The sequence below is a fragment of the Nycticebus coucang genome, chromosome 9 (genome assembly GCF_027406575.1).
Source record: "Nycticebus coucang isolate mNycCou1 chromosome 9, mNycCou1.pri, whole genome shotgun sequence".
NCBI lineage: Eukaryota > Metazoa > Chordata > Mammalia > Primates > Lorisidae > Nycticebus > Nycticebus coucang.
Window position 1 is genome coordinate 72,470,255 of NC_069788.1, and position 21,942 is coordinate 72,492,196.

The 21,942-nt window shown below is 42.8% G+C and overlaps 1 protein-coding gene across 2 annotated transcripts in view; it reads right to left on the reverse strand.

Annotated features, from left to right (window-relative positions):
• The window catches only part of RREB1 (ras responsive element binding protein 1), a 213,912-nt gene extending 203,192 nt beyond the window's left edge, over positions 1-10,720 (reverse strand). Inside the window, exon 1 of one of the 2 annotated variants that reach the window (XM_053601279.1) lies at positions 10,702-10,720. The gene's annotated coding sequence lies outside the window, so the exon portion shown is untranslated. Of the gene's footprint in view, positions 1-10,206; positions 10,314-10,701 lie in introns of those variants that run through there. The other variant, XM_053601278.1, reaches the window with a different exon arrangement.
• Between the last annotated feature and the right edge of the window lie 11,222 nt (positions 10,721-21,942).

Sequence of the window (21,942 nt, forward strand, 5' to 3'; positions counted from 1 at the left end):
GAGGCAGAAAGTCCTGTTAAACCCAGCCATGACAAAGCAAAGGGGTACAGCTGTAGAACAATCCATTTCTGTACTAGCATGCTGGCGCACTATCTAAATTTTCTGTTTACAATCACAGAGTATCGCCCTAAAAACAGGCTCCTGGGGATTGCTGGATTGTTTGATTTTAAAAGCTGGCCTATCTTTTCTGTAAAATGTAAGAACTCAGTTTGATTTTTACTTTTTATTATTTATTTATTTTGAGACAGAGTCTCACTCCATGTCACCCTTGGTAGAGTGCCGAGGGATCACGGCTCACAACAACCTCAAACTCTTGGGCTTAAGCAATTCTCTTGCCTCAGCCTCCCAAATAGCTGGGACTATAGGCACCTACCACAATGCCTGGCTATTTTTTCTTTTTAGAGATAGTGTCTCGCTCTTGCTCAGGCTGGTCTCAAACTCCTGAGCTCAGGCAATCAATGCATCTCGGCCTTCCAGAGTGCTAGGATTACAGGCGTGAGCCACTGTGCTCAGCCTTTCTTTTATTTTATTTTTGAAACAGAGTCTCGCTGTGTTGCCCTAGGTAGAGGGCTGTGGTATCATAGCTCACAGAAACCTCAAACTATGGGGCTCAAAAGATCCTCCTGCTTCAGTCTCCGAGTAGCTGGGACTACAGGCACCTACCACAAGACCAAGCTAATTTTTCTATTTTTAGTAGAGAGAGGGTCTCTATCTTGCTCAGGCTGGTCTTGAACTCCTGAGCTCAAGGGATCTGCCCATCTTGGTTTCCCAAAGTGCTAGGATTACAGGTATGAACCACCAGGTCGGCCCTTAGATTTTTTATTTTGGGTAGAGACAGGGCTTCACTTTTACTCAGGCTAGTCTCAAACTCCTGACCTCAAGCAATCCTCCCACCTTAGTCTCCCAGAATGCTAGGATTACAGGTATATAAGCCACCATGCCTGTCCTCAAGAATCCAGTTTTAAAATAAAAGTTAATGGCTGGGAATGGTGGCTCATGCCTGTAATCCTAGCACTGTGGAAGGCCAAGGCAGGTGGATTGTTTGAGCTCAGGTGTTCAAGATCAGCCTGAGCCAGAGTGAGACCCCTGTCTCTAAAAATAGCCAGGCATTGTGGTGGGTGCCCATAGTCCCAGCTACTTAGGAGGCTGAAGCAAGAGAATCCCAGGAACCAAAGAGTTTGAAGTTGCTGTGAGCTGTGATGTCATAGCACTTTACTAAGAACATCAAAGTGAGACTCTGTCTCAAAAAAACAAAAGTTAAAATTAAAATATGCTAGACCATCAGTGCCCTCTCAACTTGCCTGTTCTACAGATTTGCCATACAACAATATGAATTAACTGTTCCTTTCCTTTGTTAATACCCTTGAAACTCCTGACTATACTGCAATGGGAAGGACAGGCGTATCCTAGAAATGCAACATGAAATAGTTGATTCACACCTTTCAAATTGCCAGAGTAACTCTATCTTATTAAAAGTAACTGTGACTTCCAAATTAATCCTTTAGAGAGAGCTCTCATCTGAAATAATGTATTTCCATACAATTACGGTACAAATTATTCACATATCTGTGTGAAGTCTGCCTCTAAACAGATTCTGGTAAATTGTAAGCACGGCGGCAAGACTGTGACTATGTAGGTGTTCAAACAGAATAAATGATCTCCAGAGGGCTTGGCAAAGCTGTAAACTGCCTATGCCTGGTTAGGAATCTACCATTGGGAAATCTTCCACTGGTAATTAAGTCCTGTCATAAAATCCTTGGGTTTTAAAAGATGAGTCCTCCAAACACAGAGAAATCTGTATCATGAATATTCTTGTTTAAAAGCGTCCCCTGTCAGTTCCAACGCTGATATTGTTTCAAAACTCTTTTCTCAAGGCCTTTTAGCATGCTATATTAAAAAAGTTGCCAAACTGGTTTTAACACATCTTTTCAAGCCTGATAAGCAAAAGTTTACTAAAGCAGTTTTGAATAAGATAAACTCAGAATTATTTATAAGTTTTCTCAAATCCAGTAGCACTTTTTAAATGGAGAGTTGTTAAATATGCAATGTACTTCCAAAGCCACAAGAGATATGTGAAGGCATTCTCCATTGGTAAAACCCAAACTTAAACCTTCTTTGGAACTGTAGCTGACATCCTGTTGGCCTGACTGCCTTCAAACCTGTTTTGTGGGTATTATGAATAACTGAGTGCAAACAGTAAGTGGTTGTGAAAATAAATTTTCTAATGTTAAAAAAAGTGTAATGTTACATTGGGTTGAGTTTGACTAAGAACTTTGGTAGATGGCAATAATGTCCCAATCGCTTGTGAATCTTAAGTAAGATTTATTTATTTAACCTTAAAAATAGTTTCATTTAACAATGTGGCCATTTACCTGATAATAGATTTTGAGGTTTCTGTTCATTTAGATTGTTTTGGCTGTTAACACTCATATTTTCATACATTATAATAAGCAGTATTTCACTAGGAAAACTAGGATAACAGCAGCAAATAACACCCATTCTTCAGTGTGTGTCAAGAAAATATTTTCATGGAGTATAGAAAAACAAACTCTGGAAACTCTAGGAAATTGTGTAAATTCACATTTCATTGCCTTCTCCCATTGTGCAACTGCAGCTTCAAGAAAACTTGAAAATCTGTATCAAGATGCTGCCTCTGGTTTCTTGAAGACATCTTAAACACAAAATTGCCTTTTTCCTTTTACTTAGTAATTGTGAAGTATCCTTAGGCCAGGTTGTCCTACAAGAAGAGCCATCTAGGTGCCTTCTCTTTGGGAAAAATACGAATGCTGTGCTTACATGTAAAACCATTCTTTTGCTTATAGCTTTTTCTATAACATGAGTTTCATTTATTGACATTTTACTTATTTTATTATTGTTATTATATTTTGAGACAGAGTCTCACTCTGTCACCCTGGGTAGAATGCTGTGGCATCATAGCTCACAGCAACCTCCAACTCTTGGGCTCAGCCTCCCCTCCTGATAGCTGGGACCATAGGCACCTGCCGAAATGCCCCGGTAGTTTTTCTATTCTTAGTAGAGTTAGGGTCTCCCTCTTGCTGAGGCTAGTCCCAAACTCCTAATCTGGAGCAATCCACCCACCTTGGCCTTCCAGAGTGCTAGGATTACAGGCATGAGCCATGGCACCTGGCTGATTTTCTGAAATTTTAGAATATTCCCTTCTATTCCTTCTTTTTTAATTGTTTGGGATTCATTGAGGGTACAAATCCCTTATATTCTAAATGAAAAAAAAAAATTTTTTTTTTGAGACAGAGTCTCACTTTGTCACCCTCAGTAGAGTGCTGTAATATCACAGCTCACAGCAACCTCAAACTCTTGGGCTCAAGTGATCCTCTTGCTTCAGCCTCCCAAGTATCTGGGACTACAGGCACCTGACACAACACCTGGCTATTTTTAGAGACGGGTTCTCACTCTAGCCAGGCTGGTCTCACACTTCTGAGCTCAGGGGATCCACCCAGTTCGGCTTCCCAGAGTGCTAGGCACCAAAGCCTTCTAAATGAACTTTCTATTTCTTCTATATTCTATCGCACAACAATGTGAATACATACCACTTAACTATACACTTAAAAATGGTTAAGATGGTAAATTTTATGTCTATATATTTTCTCACAATTTATAAAACCGCTAGATTCTGTCATCTTCTACTCTTCTTTGTCGGTTGTTGTACAGGAAGGCTCAGTGACAAAGTAACCTACCCTTGGCTTTGACTTAGAACAACGGATAGTTTAAATTGTGTGTGTCTGTAGATGGCAGAGGTGGAGGTGTTAGGCAGTGAGGATGCTGCCCCCTCACAACCTCCACCCTCAATTTTAAACAGTTTCTGCCTGCTCATTCACCAGGCATATAGTAATGTGGATATGTAAATTCATTTCATTACAGCTTATAAACAAAAAGGGAAAGGAAGAACAAATGATAATTTGTAGCCAGATCATCAACATCAGGCTAATTCAAAGTTGCCTGTGGTATTGTGTATGTGTAACTGCTGTTCAATGGGACAGACATCTGTTTTCTGACAATAAGAAAACAGATACCTAGATAGTAATTCCTTGAGAAACGTATTAATAGTCTCCCCTTTCAGAAATCTACCCCCAAATTCCTGATGATCTATGTCAGGGACCTTGTGGGTTTAGAGCCTGTAGCTGTCTTGCCCTACCTCTGACTATTCAGCTCCCTCAAAGAGGATCAACCAGTCTGCTCTTCAGAGTACTGCCAGATAACCACACCCTGGTCTGCCCATCCAAAGGTAGAGGAAGTGGTCTGCCCAGGGCCAGATGAAGTGGTTGCATCATCCCAACATGCTTCAATGTACAAAGTTTGAGTCACTCCCCACCACACATAGCTCTCAAATTCAAATCTCCTTCCAAACTAGCAGAGCAGAGGACTTTTGACACATCCCTTCACTCTTCCAAATCAGTGCTAAATTTGGAAAGCAGCAGGTCATCTGGATAAAAACAACTTCAAACACTGCCTATCAACGACTGTCCATCAGATACAAAGGCAAAAGAACAGGTTGAAAAAAAAACATACGAAAAGTTAAAACCTTCTTGCTGTCCCTAGGAGAGACACAGGAGGCCTCAGGGGGAGGCCTCAGACTATACAACAAACTGGCTAAGGAATTAATTCCCCCCAAATGATCCAGACGTGAACGGCCAATAAAGCTTATTAAGAATATGGACTGCTGGCCCAGAAGATTCTAATGCACTGCCTACAGGGTGGGGCTTAATCTGATGAGCCCAGTTAGGAAGCCAGTGGGTTAAAGCACTTTGGTTAGAACAGTGCTGAGTCAGTATATTGAATCTAGCTAAAGTCCTAGGAATGACTAACTTATGCTTTATAAAGAAGAAGGAGAGTTTGCAAAATTATATTCTGAGGCAAATACTAATTGTGAAGGCTCCCTAAAACTCCTTCTTTGCCACAAAGTTCATATTTAGGAGTTCATTTGAACCTGTGAGTGACCTATACAATCACCTCGATGTAGATGACTCATGTCTCTGTCTTCTGCAATGACACCTCCATCACCCCCAAATCACCTATACCAGGCTGCCCTTCAATCTATCTTGAATCCCGGCTTCCTGTTTCCATTTCTGATGAAAGTTTTATCTCTTCAGTACATCCACATTTAAATCCTGGTCATCTTGGACTCTTCAAGTCTCCTGCCCACCAATTCCAAATACGATAAAATGTTGTCAATTTTCCTTTCTTAATTCACCTTCCAACTAATTTCCATTGATACTATCCTTGTCAGGTTCCCCTGGATCCCTGAAATAGCCAGTCATGGTTTCTAAACTCCCACTTCAATCTAACCTACAAGATTAACTTTCCTCAAATCTGACTTCAACCATGTATTACCACTGCTCAAAATGCCCTCATCCTTCCCCATTACCTGCAGGTAAAATTCTAACATCAAGCTCAGCCAAGCATTCAGAGTCTCTAATCTATCATTCAGATGACAAATTTCATACTTGAACCATCTCTTATAGCAAAGCTGGCCTATTCAAATTGGTCAAAAGTACCCTGCAACTTCCTGCCTCTTGGTTTATCTTCCTAGGCTCATACTACCAGGAATGCCTTTCCTTCTCTGAGTATAAAAAGCAGGTACATCCTTTAAGGCCTAAGTTCAAGTTCTACTACCTCCCTTGAAGTACTTCCTGATGGCTGCCACCTGACAGCCACCCTCCTCCCATAACACACCTAGTACCTTGCAACATCCAGCTTTTCCTCTTTCCCTTCCCTGGTACCCTCTGCACTTCACCTCTGACAAAACTGAACTTGGTTCCCAGCATTCCACAGAGTCCTCTCAGTCCAGCCCCTGCCCCTCTGGAGGTCCCTGTGGCACTTTTTGTCTGACCTCCCATGGATGGTAATTCATACACTGGCTGCCTAGCAGAAGCTACCTAAAAAGAGCAAATCTTTTATTTTTATGTGAAGCAATAATACAATATCATCACTAACATTTTAGAGAATAGAACAATTTTATTAATCTCTCATTCTTCTTCTCAATTCATTGTAACTTTTGTATATGAATCTATTATCTTTTCTTACGCATATATTTTGTTACTGGTATTTTTGCTTAACTCTTGAATAGTCAACTTTTTTTTTTTTTGAAACAGGCAATAATGCCATGTTGTCAACGTAGTTCACAGCAACCTCAAACTCCTGGGTTCAAGCAAGCAATTCTCCTGCCTCAGCCTCTGTGATTACAGGGCCTGCCACCTAACCCAGCTAATTTTTCTTTCTTTTTTTTTAAGATAGAGTCTCAGTTTGTGTCCCCCTGCCCCACCCCATTGAGTGCTGTGGCTGAGGCATTGGAGTTCACAGCAACCTCAAACTCTTGGGCTTAAGTGATTCTCTTGCCTCAGCCTCCCAAGTAGCTGGGACTCCACAATGCCTGGCTATTATTATTATTATTTTTTTTAAGATGGAGTCTTGCTCTTGCTCAGGCTGGTCTCAAACCCATGAGCTCATGCAATATGCCCACTTCGGCCTCCCAGAGTGCTAGGATTACAGGCATGAGCCACAGTGCCCAGTCTTAATTTTTCTATATTTAGTAGATAGGGGATCTTTCTCTTGCTGAGGCTGGTCTCAAACTCCTGAGCTCAAGTGATCCTCCTGCCTCAGCCTCCTGGAGTTGTTAGGATTACAGGTGTGAGCTACCACGCCAGCCTCAGTTAAACTTGTATTTGTCATCCAGCTGTTGAGTCCAGCTAGACCAAATTAGACTCAACTCTTTAAGGAACATTCATATGTTTCTCTATTAATTCCCACTGTGGAATTAAAACTCTCCACCTATGCAGAGTAGGTGGCTCAGATATTTAAAACATACATTCATGATCAGGTGTGGTGGCTCACACCTATAATCCTAGCACTCTTGGGAAGTGAAGGTGGGTGGATAGTCTGAGCTCAGGAGTTTGAGACCACCCTGAACAAAGCAAGACCTTGGTCTCTACTAAAAATAGAAAAAACGTGCCTCAGCTACTCAGGAGGCCGAGGCAAAAGGATTGCTTGAACCCAGGGAATTTGAGGTTGCTGTGAGCTATGACAACATAGCACTCATCCCAGGACAACAGAGTGAAACTCTGTCTTCAAAAACAACAAAACATAAGATCGTTCAAAAAATATTTGGGGGACATGAGTAAGTAAATGGTTCCAAATGCATTGTCCATAGTAATCTATGTGAAAACCTGTTATATAGGTGACTTCTTGAAAAGTGTTTCCAAGGCTCAGTGCCCGTAGCACAGTGGTTACGGCGCCAGCCACATACACCAAGGTTGGTGGGTTCAAACCCAGCCTGGGCCAGCTAAGCAACAATGACAATTGCAACAGAAAAATAGCGGGCCATTGTGGCAGGCACCTGTAATCCCAGCTACTTGGGAGGCTGAGGCAAGAGAATTGCTTAAAGCCCACGAGTTTGAGGTTGCTGTGAGCTGGGACGCATAGCACTCTACCAAGGATAACATAGTTAACACACACACAAGAGTGTTTCCAAAATCAAATGTTTTAAATATACCACAACACTTCACAAAACTAAGGACCTTGTTGTTAATTCTTTCTTAACAGATGTTCATTCCTTAATTTGGTTTGCTTTATAAATCTGATTTATAACTAAAATGCAGATCACTCTTTGTATAAGTATTTCATGAATTCAGAGACGAAATTTCAGAGTAGAGAGAATGGATGGAAGGAAAAAGGAAGTTTGCCATTTTATTTTACTTAAATTTTCAATTCATTTGTATTGTAATAGTTTTTGTTTGAACCAAAATTTTAAAGTCTAAGTATCTTTTTCCATAGAAGAAAATCATGTTCATGCTCCTCATCAGGATAACAAGATCTAAGATGATGAATGTGTTAATTTTTTCCCAAGTTTCCAGAAAACTTTTGTATAACTCTGCCATATTCATTCAGAATGCAAGACTATTCGACATATAAAATCTGTCATCTTCTGACTATAATTGTTCTACAATTTAAGCAATACTATAATTGAAAATAACAACTTTTGCCAGTTGAAGACTATCTAGAAAGTAACATAAAAAGTCTAATCTACTCTCCAAAACAAGGAGAACTATTACTATTATTCCCATTCAACTAACACAACAACTCAGGTAAGTTTACCTAGTTACCAAAATTTAATTAATTAATTAAAGTAGGGATGATTAGATCCCCATAAAAGTTTTCACAATACAATAACCTTCACTTTTATTTGGAATATGATTCAATTTACAAAAGTTCAAAAATTCAGTGTTGGTCTCCTAGGAATATACTACATAGTCTTTATAGTACATACATGTCATAAATATGTGTTTCTTTCTTTCTTTTTTTTTTTTGAGACATAGTCCCACTCTGTTGCCTAACCTAGAGTACTGTGGCATCAGCCTAGCTCACAGCAACCTCAAACTCTTGGGCTCCAGTGATCCTCCTGTCTCAGCCTCCCAAGTAGCTGGGACTACAGGTGCCCAGTATTTTTAGTAGAGAGAGGATCTTGCTCTTGCTCAGGCTTGTCTCGAATTCCTGAGCTCAAGGGATCCTCCTGCCTCAGCCTCCCAGAGTACTAGGATTATAGGTGTGAGCCACTGCACCCAGCTCAGTATATGTTTCTTTATCTAGAGTGCCTAGGAAACAGAAATTTACATTAATTCCTAAGTCAGCTTTTCAGATAACTCTTAAGATCTCTTTATAGGATAATACACCCCTTTTTCTGCTTCTGAATAAAAACTCCTACAGTTGCACATTTCATCTGGGTTTACAGCTTCACTGCTCTTTAGGCCTTGGATAGGCAGCCTCTTGGGACTAAGGTCCAGTGGGCAAAAGCAGATGGAAAGAAAATGGGACAAACCTCAGGAAGGGTGCTCAAGTAGAGTTCGGGTTTTACAAACTCGACAATGTTAAGCTTTCCTTCTTTTAATATTTTTTTTCCTGGACTGTCTTACCAGCAGATTCAAACCTCAAGCCCATCCCTTTTAAATCGTGATTCCTCCCTTTCCTAATCATGTGCTTGGGGTATGAGGTTGCCACTGTGTTCGTGAGGGAACTGGGCTGCCCTCCTTCTGCTTTGAGGAGGGCTGGGCTTTTTTCTTCTTCTCCTTTTAATAAAGGCCTTTTCATGTTTGTTTCTCAGGCCTTCCTCAAATACAAAACTGTCACTGTCCTCTGCTCCTTCCAACTCTAGGGTATCAACTTCAAACCTTTGTATCAACTAAGTCAGCAATTGCTGAGAACTTTGGTAAATTTATGAAAGCCCACAGCTTGCATTTGGAAGACTCAAACCCTAAAGCAAAAAAATCCAATTTATTTTCTCTGAAATAGTAAAAAATAAACGCAGAGCAGCAAAACTCCACCTCCTCCCTAGTTTTCCTTTCTTGGTTCAGTAATAAGAAAAGTTAATCCACCCCCTAGTGCAACTGCAGCCTCCTCCAAGGCCAGGCTCACCTAGAACATTCACTGCATCATTGCACCCAAGCTAAACTCGGTTACTGAGGCAACTAAGTTTTTCTTCCCAAAGGGTCACAGGGAAACACATCCCTCGGGATCCCCTGGTAACTGTCCACCGATAATGCTGGGGAACCACAACAGCGAATGCCTCTCTTTCCAAGGCTGGAGCTGACTGTCTCGGCCGGCCACTGGGAGGGGGGTGTGCGTGGGGGGTGTGCAGCATCCAGTTACATTCCTGACCCACTTTCGCATCCCCTCCCTCCCCCTCTTCTTCCTCCTCCTCCTAGGCAGGCCGCGAGGGCGCCAGGGCTCAGAGGAGCCACCCGCGAGCACTCCCTTGGCCGCCGCGGGAGGGGTGCAACCAGCGTCGGGCACTGCTGGGGACTCCGCGGGAGCCCGCCCCCTCCCCCACCCCCAACTTCCCCTGCGCTCTCCCTTGGCGGTCACATGGACTCGCGAGCACCTGTTGACCACCTCAGTCCTGAGCCGTGCCCTTCCCGCCCTCCCCCCCCCAGTGAAGCCCCTCTGCGGGAGGAAAGGGGCACACCGGCTGGTTCCCGTTCCGCAAACCCCACTTGGCTAGGGAGGGCGCAGGGGCGGGAGGGAGACGCCTGCACAGCTGCTCAGTTTTGCGAAGTGCAAAGGCGGCGCGGCAGAGCAGCGACTGGGTGAAGGGGATCCCGCCCCCTCCCCCGTCACCCCCTCCCGAGGCGGAGCGGGGAGGTGGGGTGCGCCCGCCCCCAGCCCGACTCCTCTGGAAACCTGGGCTCCTCGCGGGCGCGGGGCGGGGATGCTGCCGAGTCCCGGCCGGGACCGCAGGGGCGAGGGCAGGTAGCGGGTGGTGTCGGGTGGGTGTGCGTTCCGAGCCTCCGAGTCCAGGAAGGGGGCGGGAAGCTGCCGTCGCAGCTGCAACTTCTGAGCGTGCAGAGCAACTCAGCAACTTTGCCTGTGCCGTGCGCCCCTCCCCCGCGCCACCGGCGGGCCGGGGGCTGCTCGGAGCCGGGGGTGGGGGGGACAGAGCGGGGATGCTAGCCCGCGGGGAGGGGCTCGGCTGGGGAAGTGGCCTTGCTGCCCGGGGGATAGGAGTTGCTGGGGCGGCCACGCGCCCCAAAGCTAGTAAAGGACGCGTGGTCCCCCACCGGCGGGGCAGACGACTGCGGCCGGTCTCAGCGCGAGGAAGGGGGCGGGAGGATGGCGGCGGAGCCATGGAAACTGTGCTGGGTGGATAAATAAGGAGAGGGCCGCGCGAGGCCGTACCCAGTCTGCCAGCATCTCGGAGGCGGATACAGGCTTAGGGGAAGCGCGGCCCAGCCCGTACAAGTTGTTCTTCCAGAGGCTGCTGCCCTCCACGCCCCACTCCGCGCCACGGCCACTCTCGGGGGCACCGCCTCAGGAGGCAGGCCCCAGCCAGGAAGCAGGCCGGCGGTGCGGACCGGCCCGCTGCTGGGCAGAGGCGAGTGTGAAGGTGACCCTGGGGTCATCAGCTGTTTGTTCCGGGCCCCGAAGGACAGCTCGAGGCCCTGGCCGGTCCTGCCAGCCCGAAAGCCTGGAAAAACCCCAGGTGCGGGTCCAGGAAGGTGGATTCATGCAATTCAAACATCCAGAAGCTTCAACCCGAGAGTACAGGGCAAGACGGGGAACCCGGGCCAGCCTGGGATGGTACCCGATGTCCCTGAAGTCATGCCCACACACCCTCAGGGGTAGCTGCCCGCGAATCAGACTGGGGGAAGCAGGATGTAAAGTCTGAGAGGCTGGAGCCAGGCCGGAGCACTCAGGCAAAGGAGCCTGGAGAGCCCGAGCTGTCTGCCCCACCCAGTCTCTGGAAGCAAACTTAGTTAAGCTGCTAACCTCCGAGCTTCCAGCACTCAACTGTTCTGACTGACTCACTGTAGTTACTGAGTGACGTTTTATGCCCAAGCCCATGGCCTGTAAACCTAGAGACTCTAATGGGGGTGTTTTGAAGCTGAGTCACTTTAGGGTGTGAGATCTTCAGATGCATAAGGGGTTATTTCAAGCGAAAGTAAAGTACCTGCATGGAGAAGCCGGCCGGGGCTGAATGATTTAATTACATGCCATCTTAATTTAAGGAGATTTACATGCTCATTGAGGACAGCTGCACAGTTACATTCAGAGGTGGACCTGGAAATTACTTTTTAACTGGATGATTTATTTCATAAACAAGTGACCAGTATTTCACTCTCTTCTTAAATTCAAAGATTTTGGTTCTTTTACTTTTTTTTTGGCTGGGGCTGGGTTTGAACCCATCACCTCCGGCATATGGGGTCGGCGCCCTACCCCTTTGAGCCACAGGCGCCACCTGGTTCTTTTACTTCTTAATGAGAAAAAATAACATTCTACTCTTCTTCTGAAAAAATTGTGAGAGCTGTAGGCCAGAGCATAATTTGCCAGAGCGTTGTTCTAAAGACCAAAATCCTCAGTATGTACACAGATTATATCTGGGAAAAAGGGGTTCTTGGTCATTTACCACATATCTATTCCCACACGTATGTAGTTTTGAATTTTAACATCTCTGATGTCTTATGTGTGACAATGTATTAGCATTGAGTCATAGTTTAATGGACAATGTGTTTCTTAGTGGTTCATAAAACAAGGAAGTTTGAAAAATGCTCAGTTAAACATGTTAAATCAAGTTCATTTGTTATACAACAAATAAATACTGCAGCTTTATAGCAAGGCCTTTCAGAATCTTGAATGTGCTAAGGTGTTTGGGACTCTCCAGGAAGTTATAATATGCAAATTTTCCTTTTTTTTTGCAGTTTTTGGCCAGGGCTGGGTTTGAACCCACCACCTCAGGCATATGGGGCCGGCGCCTTACTCTTTTGAGCCACAGGTGCCACCCAAACTTTCCTAAATATATTTGTCCAGTCACCGTTTTTGGGATAAGGATTATTAACTAGTGCTAATACTCCTTTCAGGAATTGCTGATGTAGGGGTTGTGCCAGATTTGACCATAGTTGAGGGAAATGTTCACATTTCAAAATGCTGTAATTAGGATTCATTACATGATAAAGTACATTTACAAAAAGGAGAAAGAGGGAGAGACCATTTGAGGAACTGTTTAAAGACAGAACTGCTCACATTTGGTTATAGTAGAAACTGAACCAGAATCATCTTTAGGGAACTGGTTCCCATGAACATTTAGTAAGTGAGAAAATTTATGTATCTGATATACAGAATTGATGTTACTCTTGCATTACTTTGATTTGTAGAAGCCAACAAAAATGTCTTATTTAAATTAGACTGGCACTATGCTACTCACCAATTACTTCCAAAAATTCCCCTAAAACATTATTATAGAAAAATCAGCTTTGGTGGTGAGTACATATAAATGTACTCTATTGAAAAAAAAAAGGCATAAAAAAATAAAAACTAAATTTAAAAAAAGGCATAAAAAATTTTCCAAAGAGATAAAATTGTGGATAGGAAAGAAAAATGCCTATTACTCATCCCTTGCTAAAGGTTAGAAGCAAGGCTGGATTTTTATAAGCAAATACAGTATTCTACTTGGAATGTTTCAAATGCAAATGGCAGCATTTTATGTTTTTAAATATGTAATGTGGATTTACATACATTAGCTCATTTCACCATAAAATAATCCTGTAAGGTGGATGGAGTAGCCATTGTTACCCATACATAAATGAATGGATAGGATTGCATACCACCCGTTCATTTATGTAACAAGCATATATTGAGTCTGCCAGACTCCAGGCACAACACTGGACTTCTATGATAGAAAGACAAATCTGAAAACTCCACTTTCTAGGTAAGTCTAGTAGGAGAGATGTATACAATTATATATAAATCATTGTAATATAGTATGATGTTTAAGGCTTAGAAAGATAAATGACTTATCTAAAGGAACTAGAGTCAGGGTTCAACTGGTCTTATAATTTCATAAGACCTGCTCTCTTTTACAGTAGATTGGCTCTCATCTTTGTAAACAACATCATGCAGATAGATATAGCCTTTGAAATAAATTCAACATAGAACCAAGCATGTTAATCTTTAAGAACAGAAAGAAATTTAGCCACTGCTTGAGCTAACCCACTCATTTTACAGCCCTGGAAACTGAGATACAGAGAATAAGAGGATTTGCTCAAGGTTATACAATAAGCTATATAATGACTGAATTAAGATTTAAATCAAGGTTTTCCAACTCCCTGTTCTTTGCACTATAAAGCACTGTCCTACCATGAGAGTGAAAAAAAGGTCTTAACAGAGTCTCTTTCTACTGTTGTACAGTGCATGGGCCCATCTCAGTAAATACCTAGAGTGACAGTTGATAAAATGCCCCCTGGCTAAGCAGTTACTTAAAGAAATGTTTCTAAGAGGAACTGCAGGAGGATTTCAGCTATATGAGTACCTTAAAAAACAGCCACTATCCTTAAAAGTTGAAGTAGCAGTTGATAATAAATATGGGACGTTTGAGGACGTTTGAACACAGACACTACATATTAGAGACTATTAAGGAATTACTGCTACTGTTTTGAGTGGATCATACAATTTTTAAAATGCATTCTTGTCTTGGATGTATATAGTGAAATAGTTGCCCCGAAATGGTATCTGGTGGTAAAGCAATCCACCTTTTCTTTTTCTTATTTTCATAGAGGTAGGAAATAAAAAAATGTAAATGAAATAGGATGCCACATACTGAAACTGGGGGTGTGTGTGGGAGAATTCATTATATTAATATCTCTATTTTTGTGTATCTTTAAGAATTTCCAAAATTATCTTTGTGTATATCAGTGGTTCTCAACCTTCCTAATGCCTCCTAGTGCCGCGACCCTGTAATACACTTCCTCATGATGTGTGCCCCCCCACCATAAAATGATTTTCGTTGCTACTTCATAACTGTAATTGTGCCACTGTTATGAATCGTAATGTAAATGTCTGATATGCAGGATGTATTTTCATTGTTACAAAGGGGTCGCGACCCACAGGTTGAGAACCGCTGGTCTATATGAAAGAAAACATTTTTCTGTTCATTTTAGATATGCCCAGAAAGGGATGTGCTGCTATTTTTTTCACCCAGCAAACATTCTTCCCCTGGAATATGAAGTCAATCCCAAAGCCACATCATTGTAGAATCTACAGTATTATTCAGGACTTATTTGTGGCTAAAAAGAGTTGGTGTATTACTGTTTTTATTATAAGATTTATAGAGCTAGTTTATAATACTGTATTCTTAATTGTTGTATGGGTAATATATTTAAAACACATGCAGTAGCTACAGTTTTGGTTCTATTTTGAGCAACTTCAGATTTTTTTCCCCTTTCTATTCATATAAGGTGTATCTGCATCTGGAAATTATCAAACTATCTCAAAGACAACACAATTAATATGGTTAATTTAAGGGATAGTACCACTGAGGTTATAATTAAGATCATTGTAATTCAATAAATTTTTTTGACTATATTTTATTTATTTTTTTCCCTTTTATTAAATCATATACACATAGATCATGAATACATTTATGGATTTGTGGGGCACAATGTGTTTTTTTATGCAACTTGGAGCACTTACATCAAACTAATTAATATAGCTTTTGCCCCATTAACTTGACTATTGTGTTAATACCTTTATGTTCTATACTTGATAGATTTGACTTGTACCCATGCAGTATGCTCCATAGGTGTGGTCCCACTGTTTATCAATAAATATTTAATTGGCAAAATTTCTAGGTTTGTAGAGACCTGAAAAACTGTAACATGAGTGGTATTTCCAAGCACAAAGAAATGAAACTAATTCCAAGTTGAAACTAACCTTATGTGCTCTTATATTCAGGGGAATGTATTTTTATCATATCTCGCTGAAGTTACAGAAAAGGATGTGTTGAGCATCCCTTCCTGCTTTCACAATCATGTCTCTGCTGTAAGACAGTGGTTCCCAGTTGGTGGCTGAATACTCCCTTAGGGACACGGAGTTTTTGCAAAGGGTCAGTGATGCTTCTATGCATCCAATACTTCCTGTAAACAGAGTAATAATTGTACTGGTATGTAAAAACACTCTGTCCAAATGTATGTCTTTGTCATTAATTAATAAACCACACATTTGGCTCAGTGCCTGTAGCTCAAGCGGCTAAGGCACCAGCCATATACAACCGAGCTGGCGGGTTTGAATCCAGCCTGGGCCCACCAAACAACAATGAGAACTACAACCAAAAAATAGCCAGGCATTGTGGCGGGCACCTGTAGTCCCAGCTATTTGGGAGCCTGAGGCAAGAGAATTGCTTAAGCAACCTCCAGGAGTTGGAGGTTGCCGTGAGCTGTGATGGCGCAGCACTCTACCCAGGGCGACAGCTTGAGTAGCTCAGCAACCTCAAACTCTTAGGCTTAAGCAATTCTCTTGCTCAAAAAATAAAAATAAAATAAAAAAATAAATCACTCATTCATTGAAAGTTATTTCTAAATGTGTACGCTCACATACATTCTGTTTTTATGTATGTGTTAAGTCTATAAATACTAAAAGTACAACTACTGTCATAGATAGAAGGGGCCATGAAAGGGGAACTAACTCTCTGGTGGGAGGCTCTTCATCATTTTGGGAAGGCAAATCCCCTATCTCTCTTGCCTTACTTTATGTGACACATAATTTTTTGTTATTTATCATATGGTATATAACATAAGAGATAAAATGATGCTGAGGATAATTCTGTGGACTCATCAGATTTGTTTTATCATTGGGCTATCAGAAGCGGAAGCTCCAAACTTCTCTTCTTTGCCACTACTTTATACTTACCAGATCATCTACTTTAGTGCCCAAAGCCAAGAAAAGGTTTTATAATGCCTATATACTATCAGACCTGACATATCCCAGATAGAGGTCTCTGCTAAAACTCAGAAGGTTCTTATTATGGAGTAAATTTTGACTCTAAATTTCTTTACCCACTCTTCATAGTTTTCCTTTCAGCAAGGTATCTTTTTTATTTTTTTTCTCTGTAAAGGGTCTTTAGTCTTGGGTTATTTATAGCAAGCAAGCAAACAAGCAGATGGCACCATTGCTGAGCAGCGTTCCAGTGTGAAGATGATACACTGAGCAACCAGATCATAAGTGGAGCTGGGATTAGTGGGGCAAGTCTTGTTTATTAACAAAATCCTCTTCATTTCATTTATTCTCCAACAATTATTTGCTGCTAAGCCTTTACTCTGCACCTGGCATTTTACACTAATCTTCACAACAACCCTATGAGGCAAATTTTATTATTCTTCCATTTTAAAGATGAGGAATTTAATACTTAAAGAGGTTAAGTAATTTAAGGTCGTATAGCCAGTTAGTGACAGAATTATGATTTGAACCCAGGTCTATTCCTTTAAAGGCTTCACTAGCACAGATGGGGCCTAGGCACCAGCTTGTAGGTTTAATGCCTTAAGCACTTGGCTATTCTTAATTTTGCAAAAGCATGAATTGCTGTAAACCGAACTCATACAAGGACAGCTTTTCTGTAGTCCATCATCATTAATCACTTCTTCCTTCCTCACTTCCCAGTAGAGAATAGTTTAGTAAGTGGCTTAACTGCTACCCAGATCATCCACACATTGGGCACACAGATGGCACTGGGCTAGATATGACTTGACCTAATTATTCTGGCTTTTACCTCTAGAAATAGTCATCAAAAGGAGAGGCTTTGAAAGAAATCTTACTACCTTGAAGAAGAGGGAAATTATTTTTAAGGCAAATGATTCTCTAATTTTCCTTTAGAAAGGCAAATGATTTGTTTATTTGTCTAAGAAGAAGTCATTTAAGAGAATGTTTCATGCGGTAGCGATTAAGTCAACAAATAACATGTGAAAGCTGGAAGATTCTACTATTTGACACACATGTATGGTGGTTTAAAAAGTGGAGTACCTTCTTGTTTAATGTCCCCCAACCAACCCATCAGCCTCTCTTCAGTGCCTTGATGGGAACTCACCTGTCACTTCTGTTATTTTTTTCAGGACTCTGAGCCATTCTGTCATTAACCAAAGACTTTAGTCATTTTCCTTAGTGTATTTTTTTTTTCAGTATATCCATTTTCAGAGGGATGGAGAAGCCTCTTTAACCCATTTTGTTTTATTTTATTAATTTGTTTTTAATTGAGGCAGAGTCTCAGTATGTTACCCTTGGTAGAGATGTAGTGTCATAGCTCACAGCAACCTCAAACTCCTGGGCTTAAGTGATTCTCTTGCCTCAGTCTTCCAAGTAGCTGGGACTACGGGTACCCGCCACAACTCACGGCTATTTTTTTTTTTTATTTTAGCAGGCCTGGGCTACGTTCAAACCCACCATCCCTGGTGCATGTATCTGGCACCCTACCCACTGAGCTACAGGCACTGCCCTATTTTAATAATTTTTTTTTTTTTTTTGTAGAGACAGACTCTCACTTTATTGCACCTTGGTAGAGTGCCATGGTGTCACATGGCTCACAGCAACCTCCAAATCCTGGGCTTAGGTGATTCTCTTGCCTCAGCCTCCCCAGTAGCTGGGACTACAGGCGCCCGCCACAACGCCCAGCTATTGTTTGTTGCAGTTTGGCTGGGGCCGGGTTTGAACCCACTGCCCTCGGTATATGGGGCCGGCGCCCTACCCACTGAGCCACAGGTGCTGCCCTTAATAATTTTTAAAAAATGATTCAGATGGGTCGTTCACTCTGTACCCCAGGCTGGAGTGCAATAGTGTTATAATAGCTTGCTGCAGCCTCAAATTCTTGAATTTAAATGATCTTCCTGCCTTAGCCTCCCAAGTAGATGGGTCTATAGGCACACAGTACCATGCCCAGTTAGTTTTTTATTTTTGTTATATTATTGTTATTTTATTTATGGACTTTCACTATGTTGCCCAGACTGGTCTCAAATTCCTGGCCTCAAGAGATCCTCCTGCCTCGGCCTTCAAGAGTGCAAGGATTATAAACATCTACTTTAAATCCAGTAGGACTGTCTGCCAAAAATAAACTCCTTACTTTTCTTATTAGGAAGACAACCAAATGTAGGTAATAGAACAGGATGACATATATATTTTTTTTTTTTTGCAGTTTTTGGCCGGGGCCAGGTTTGAACCCACCACCTCCTGTATATGGGGCTGGCGCCCTATTCCTTGAGCCACAGGTGCCGCCCAAGGATGACATCTTTTAAGATCTCCTCTCTGTGTTAGCACCACTCACTTGGTAGAGAAATAAGAGTAAGCCACTTACATCTGGGAGTTGGGAAGGAGAGTTGTGTCTCAGCAAGTCCAGAAATAGTGGTTTCTGGGTCTGGGGAAGCCGTGAGATAGCAGGGCAAGGGAGCATGTGCTACCTGTCAGGTGCCAGCAATGCTGCTGGCCCTGGGGGCATGGGGACAGTGGTAAGGCCAGAGTATTGGCTCTTATCGCAGCTAACCCTCAGTCAGACGGAGAGGCTGCATGCTCTGTGAGAATAGCAGAAAATATAGCATGGAATTAGGTCCTGAGAACTGGTGTACTGCCAGTGGGAAAGAGAGAAGCCAGGGTCTCACATATCTAAGTCCAAAGCAATGAATGGGGCCTTTGCACACCCTGAGCCTGACTTGCCTGTCTGGATGCCCTGCCTCCTGCAAAGAGCTCAACATTTTAATAGTTTGTCCTCTTGCTTGAATAACAGAGAAATCTAAGTAAAAGATGTATTGGTGGGGTGAGGGAGGTTTAGTTTATTTGGTTGATTTAGGTCACAGTTGCAAAGTTTACACTGTGCCTCTAAATTTTATGTGGAAGAAATAGCAATATTTCAGATCATAAACTCAGCTGCTGAGAGTCAGTTTGCTCATACTAGTGTTCTTAATCAGATGAGGCAGATCAAACTCTTGTCAGCCATACGCTGATTCATTAACCCTACCCTTGTCCCAGGTAGGAGGCTCAGATGGGTCTCAAAATAGAGTAGGCACACATGGCTGATAAGATCCCAGTGGGCAGAAGGAAATGTTACACCATCTATGAAATAACCTCTAGAATAATCGTTGCTGCCCTTTGCTCCAGAATCCAGCTCCCAGTGTATGAAAAAGTGGAAAGTCCTCAAACAGTTGGGGGTTTAGTGTGTGTGTGCTTGCCTTAAAGTTGGTTAAACTTCCACTCAGCTTTGGAAGTTTCTAACAAGAAGTTCACAGCCTTTTCTTCTCTTTCTTTCTTTTTTTTTCTTTTCTTCAGAGGGATGGATGGCCAAACAAACTTTCTGGTGGCCGTTAAGAAGAACAAAATTCTTTGTGAACGCACGTGCCAGCGTTTTACAATACACGGCACACATCACACATGGGAGGCTTTTGGCACACATGGGAGTACAATGGGATTCTGGTGCTCTAGGGACAAAGAGCGCTGCTGCTAATTTGTGCAGCTGCTGCTTTAGAATGGGGAGTGGGAGGATACCCCTCCAAGGGAGGAAGTCAGGGCATCAGAGTAAATTGGTTTTCCAGGCCACGGAAGAGGAAAACCCCACCTTGGAAGAAGTTTCAGCTTCTGTGGACTGTGGACCTTATGGCAGAGCCCCTTGCCCTTTCGGGCAGAGGCTGGATCCCCACGCCTTCTCTCCAGCTGACTCTCTAAGCTAGAGGATTGCTGCCACAGGCCTGTGCTGAGAGAAGGGAATGTCTCCTAATATTTATAGAGGAAATCAGGAAGTGAGGCATGGAAGCCTGGGCTTCCGGGTGGGGCTGCTGACTCACACTGCCATCCTTTAGGCTTAGGCGATTTCCTTCATTTCTTTGCACCTCAGTTTCTCAGTTAAATGAAGGATGAAATCGGAATTCCCCTGGAGGCATAGGGAACACCTAATTAATGTTTGTGTTTCTTAGTGGTAACTGGGATTAGAGGACCTATTATAACAAAACATCATTACATGGAAGATTACATCTTTATTGTCAACTGGAGGTACATCTCTGAATATGTATCATTCAAGGTCTTTGGGGTCACCTTTCTACTAACCACTTGGTGATATCCCTTCTCTTTCACCTTCTGCTCCTTTCTGTGGTGTCTTTTTTATTTTTTTGAGACAGAGTTTCACTCTCTTGCCCTGGGTAAGGTGCGGTGGCATCACAGCTCAAGGCGACCTCAAACTGTTGGGCTTAAGCAATCCTCTTGTCTCAGCCCCCTGAGTAGCTAGGACTGCAACCACTCACCACAATGCCCGGCTGTTTTTAGAAACAGGGTCTGGCTTTTGCTCAGGCTGGTCTCAAACTCCTGATCTCAGGCAAACCACCAACTTCTGCCTCCCAGAGTGCTAGGATTACAGGCACAAGCCTTTCCATAGTGTCTTCAAGTGATCCTATTTGCATGAAGTTTTGTCTCTGGAGGAGAGGAGACTTTAATTTCTTCTGGCTCCTTCTGGAACTGGGTAGTCCATAGATTTCAGCCACCAGGCTGACCGTGTGTGGGTGATAGGATAGAGAGGCACGGGATGGGATCACAATCGCACCCTCCAGGCTGTTTTAAGAAATTCAGGCTATTTCTTTGTACTGGATTTTCCTTTTGCCCTTCAAAGTGTTGACTTCATTGTTTGGCTAGGGTGAATACATCACTTCCTCTTTGGGGGTCTGTGTTTTGTTACCCGCTGGGTTTGAAATGTCATGTAATTTGTTGACTTTTTGCTGGATTATGCTTGGGTTTTGTTTGTTTTTTTGGTGTTCCCAAATCATCACTGGTCACCAGAAGCCCTGCCACTTCTATTTCCCATGATTAATGGTGTGATAGAAATTTGCAGCCTTCAGTATTTACCAAGAGATAGCATTTAACTGCTCTTTGGTTCTGTTGCCTATGAAGGGAGTTCCCCTACAAGAGCAAAGAAACTCACCCAGACCCCAAACTGCCCTTATCTTTCCTTCCTGCTGTGGATCAGGCTGCTCCGTTGCTGGGCTCATTATCTGGCTGAGTCTCATTTCAGAGTGGATCTCCATGCTTCTCATCCAGAGTATGGTGCAGACTTCAGGTTCTTTTCTCTTCTGACTAATCAACCTTTTCCTGGCCCTGCATACAGGGCTTTTTACATTGCTGAAAGCAATGTTTCTCAGCTTTAATAAGTGCATTCTGGTAGATATACGGGGAATTTACTAACTCATCCCACAAGCATTATAGACTGACTGCCACGTGCCAGGCGCTGCACTAGACATCGGGATGTGATAAGAACAATGAGACTCAGCCTCTGCTCTCCTGGGGCAGGTGTCGGACACACGTGGTAGAGGTGCCAGTGGTGATGAGGAGGGCTGAGAAAGACCCATAGACTCATGTTACAGGACCAAGAGAAAGATTTCTTTTCTTTTTTTTTTTTTTTTTTGAGACAGAGTCTCCATCTATCGCCCTCCGTAGAAAGAGAAAGATTTCTGACGGTGCCTGATATTGAGTAGTAATACTATTCATAATATCCATGGCACAATAGTATCATCTTCTGTAACAAAACATTTTCTTGAACTCTGTGTGCCCAGCATCATACTAAGTAGTCTTAACCCCTGCTCAGTCCTTGGCTGCCAGTTCTATTTTCATCCTTATTTTACAGAGGAGGGAGTG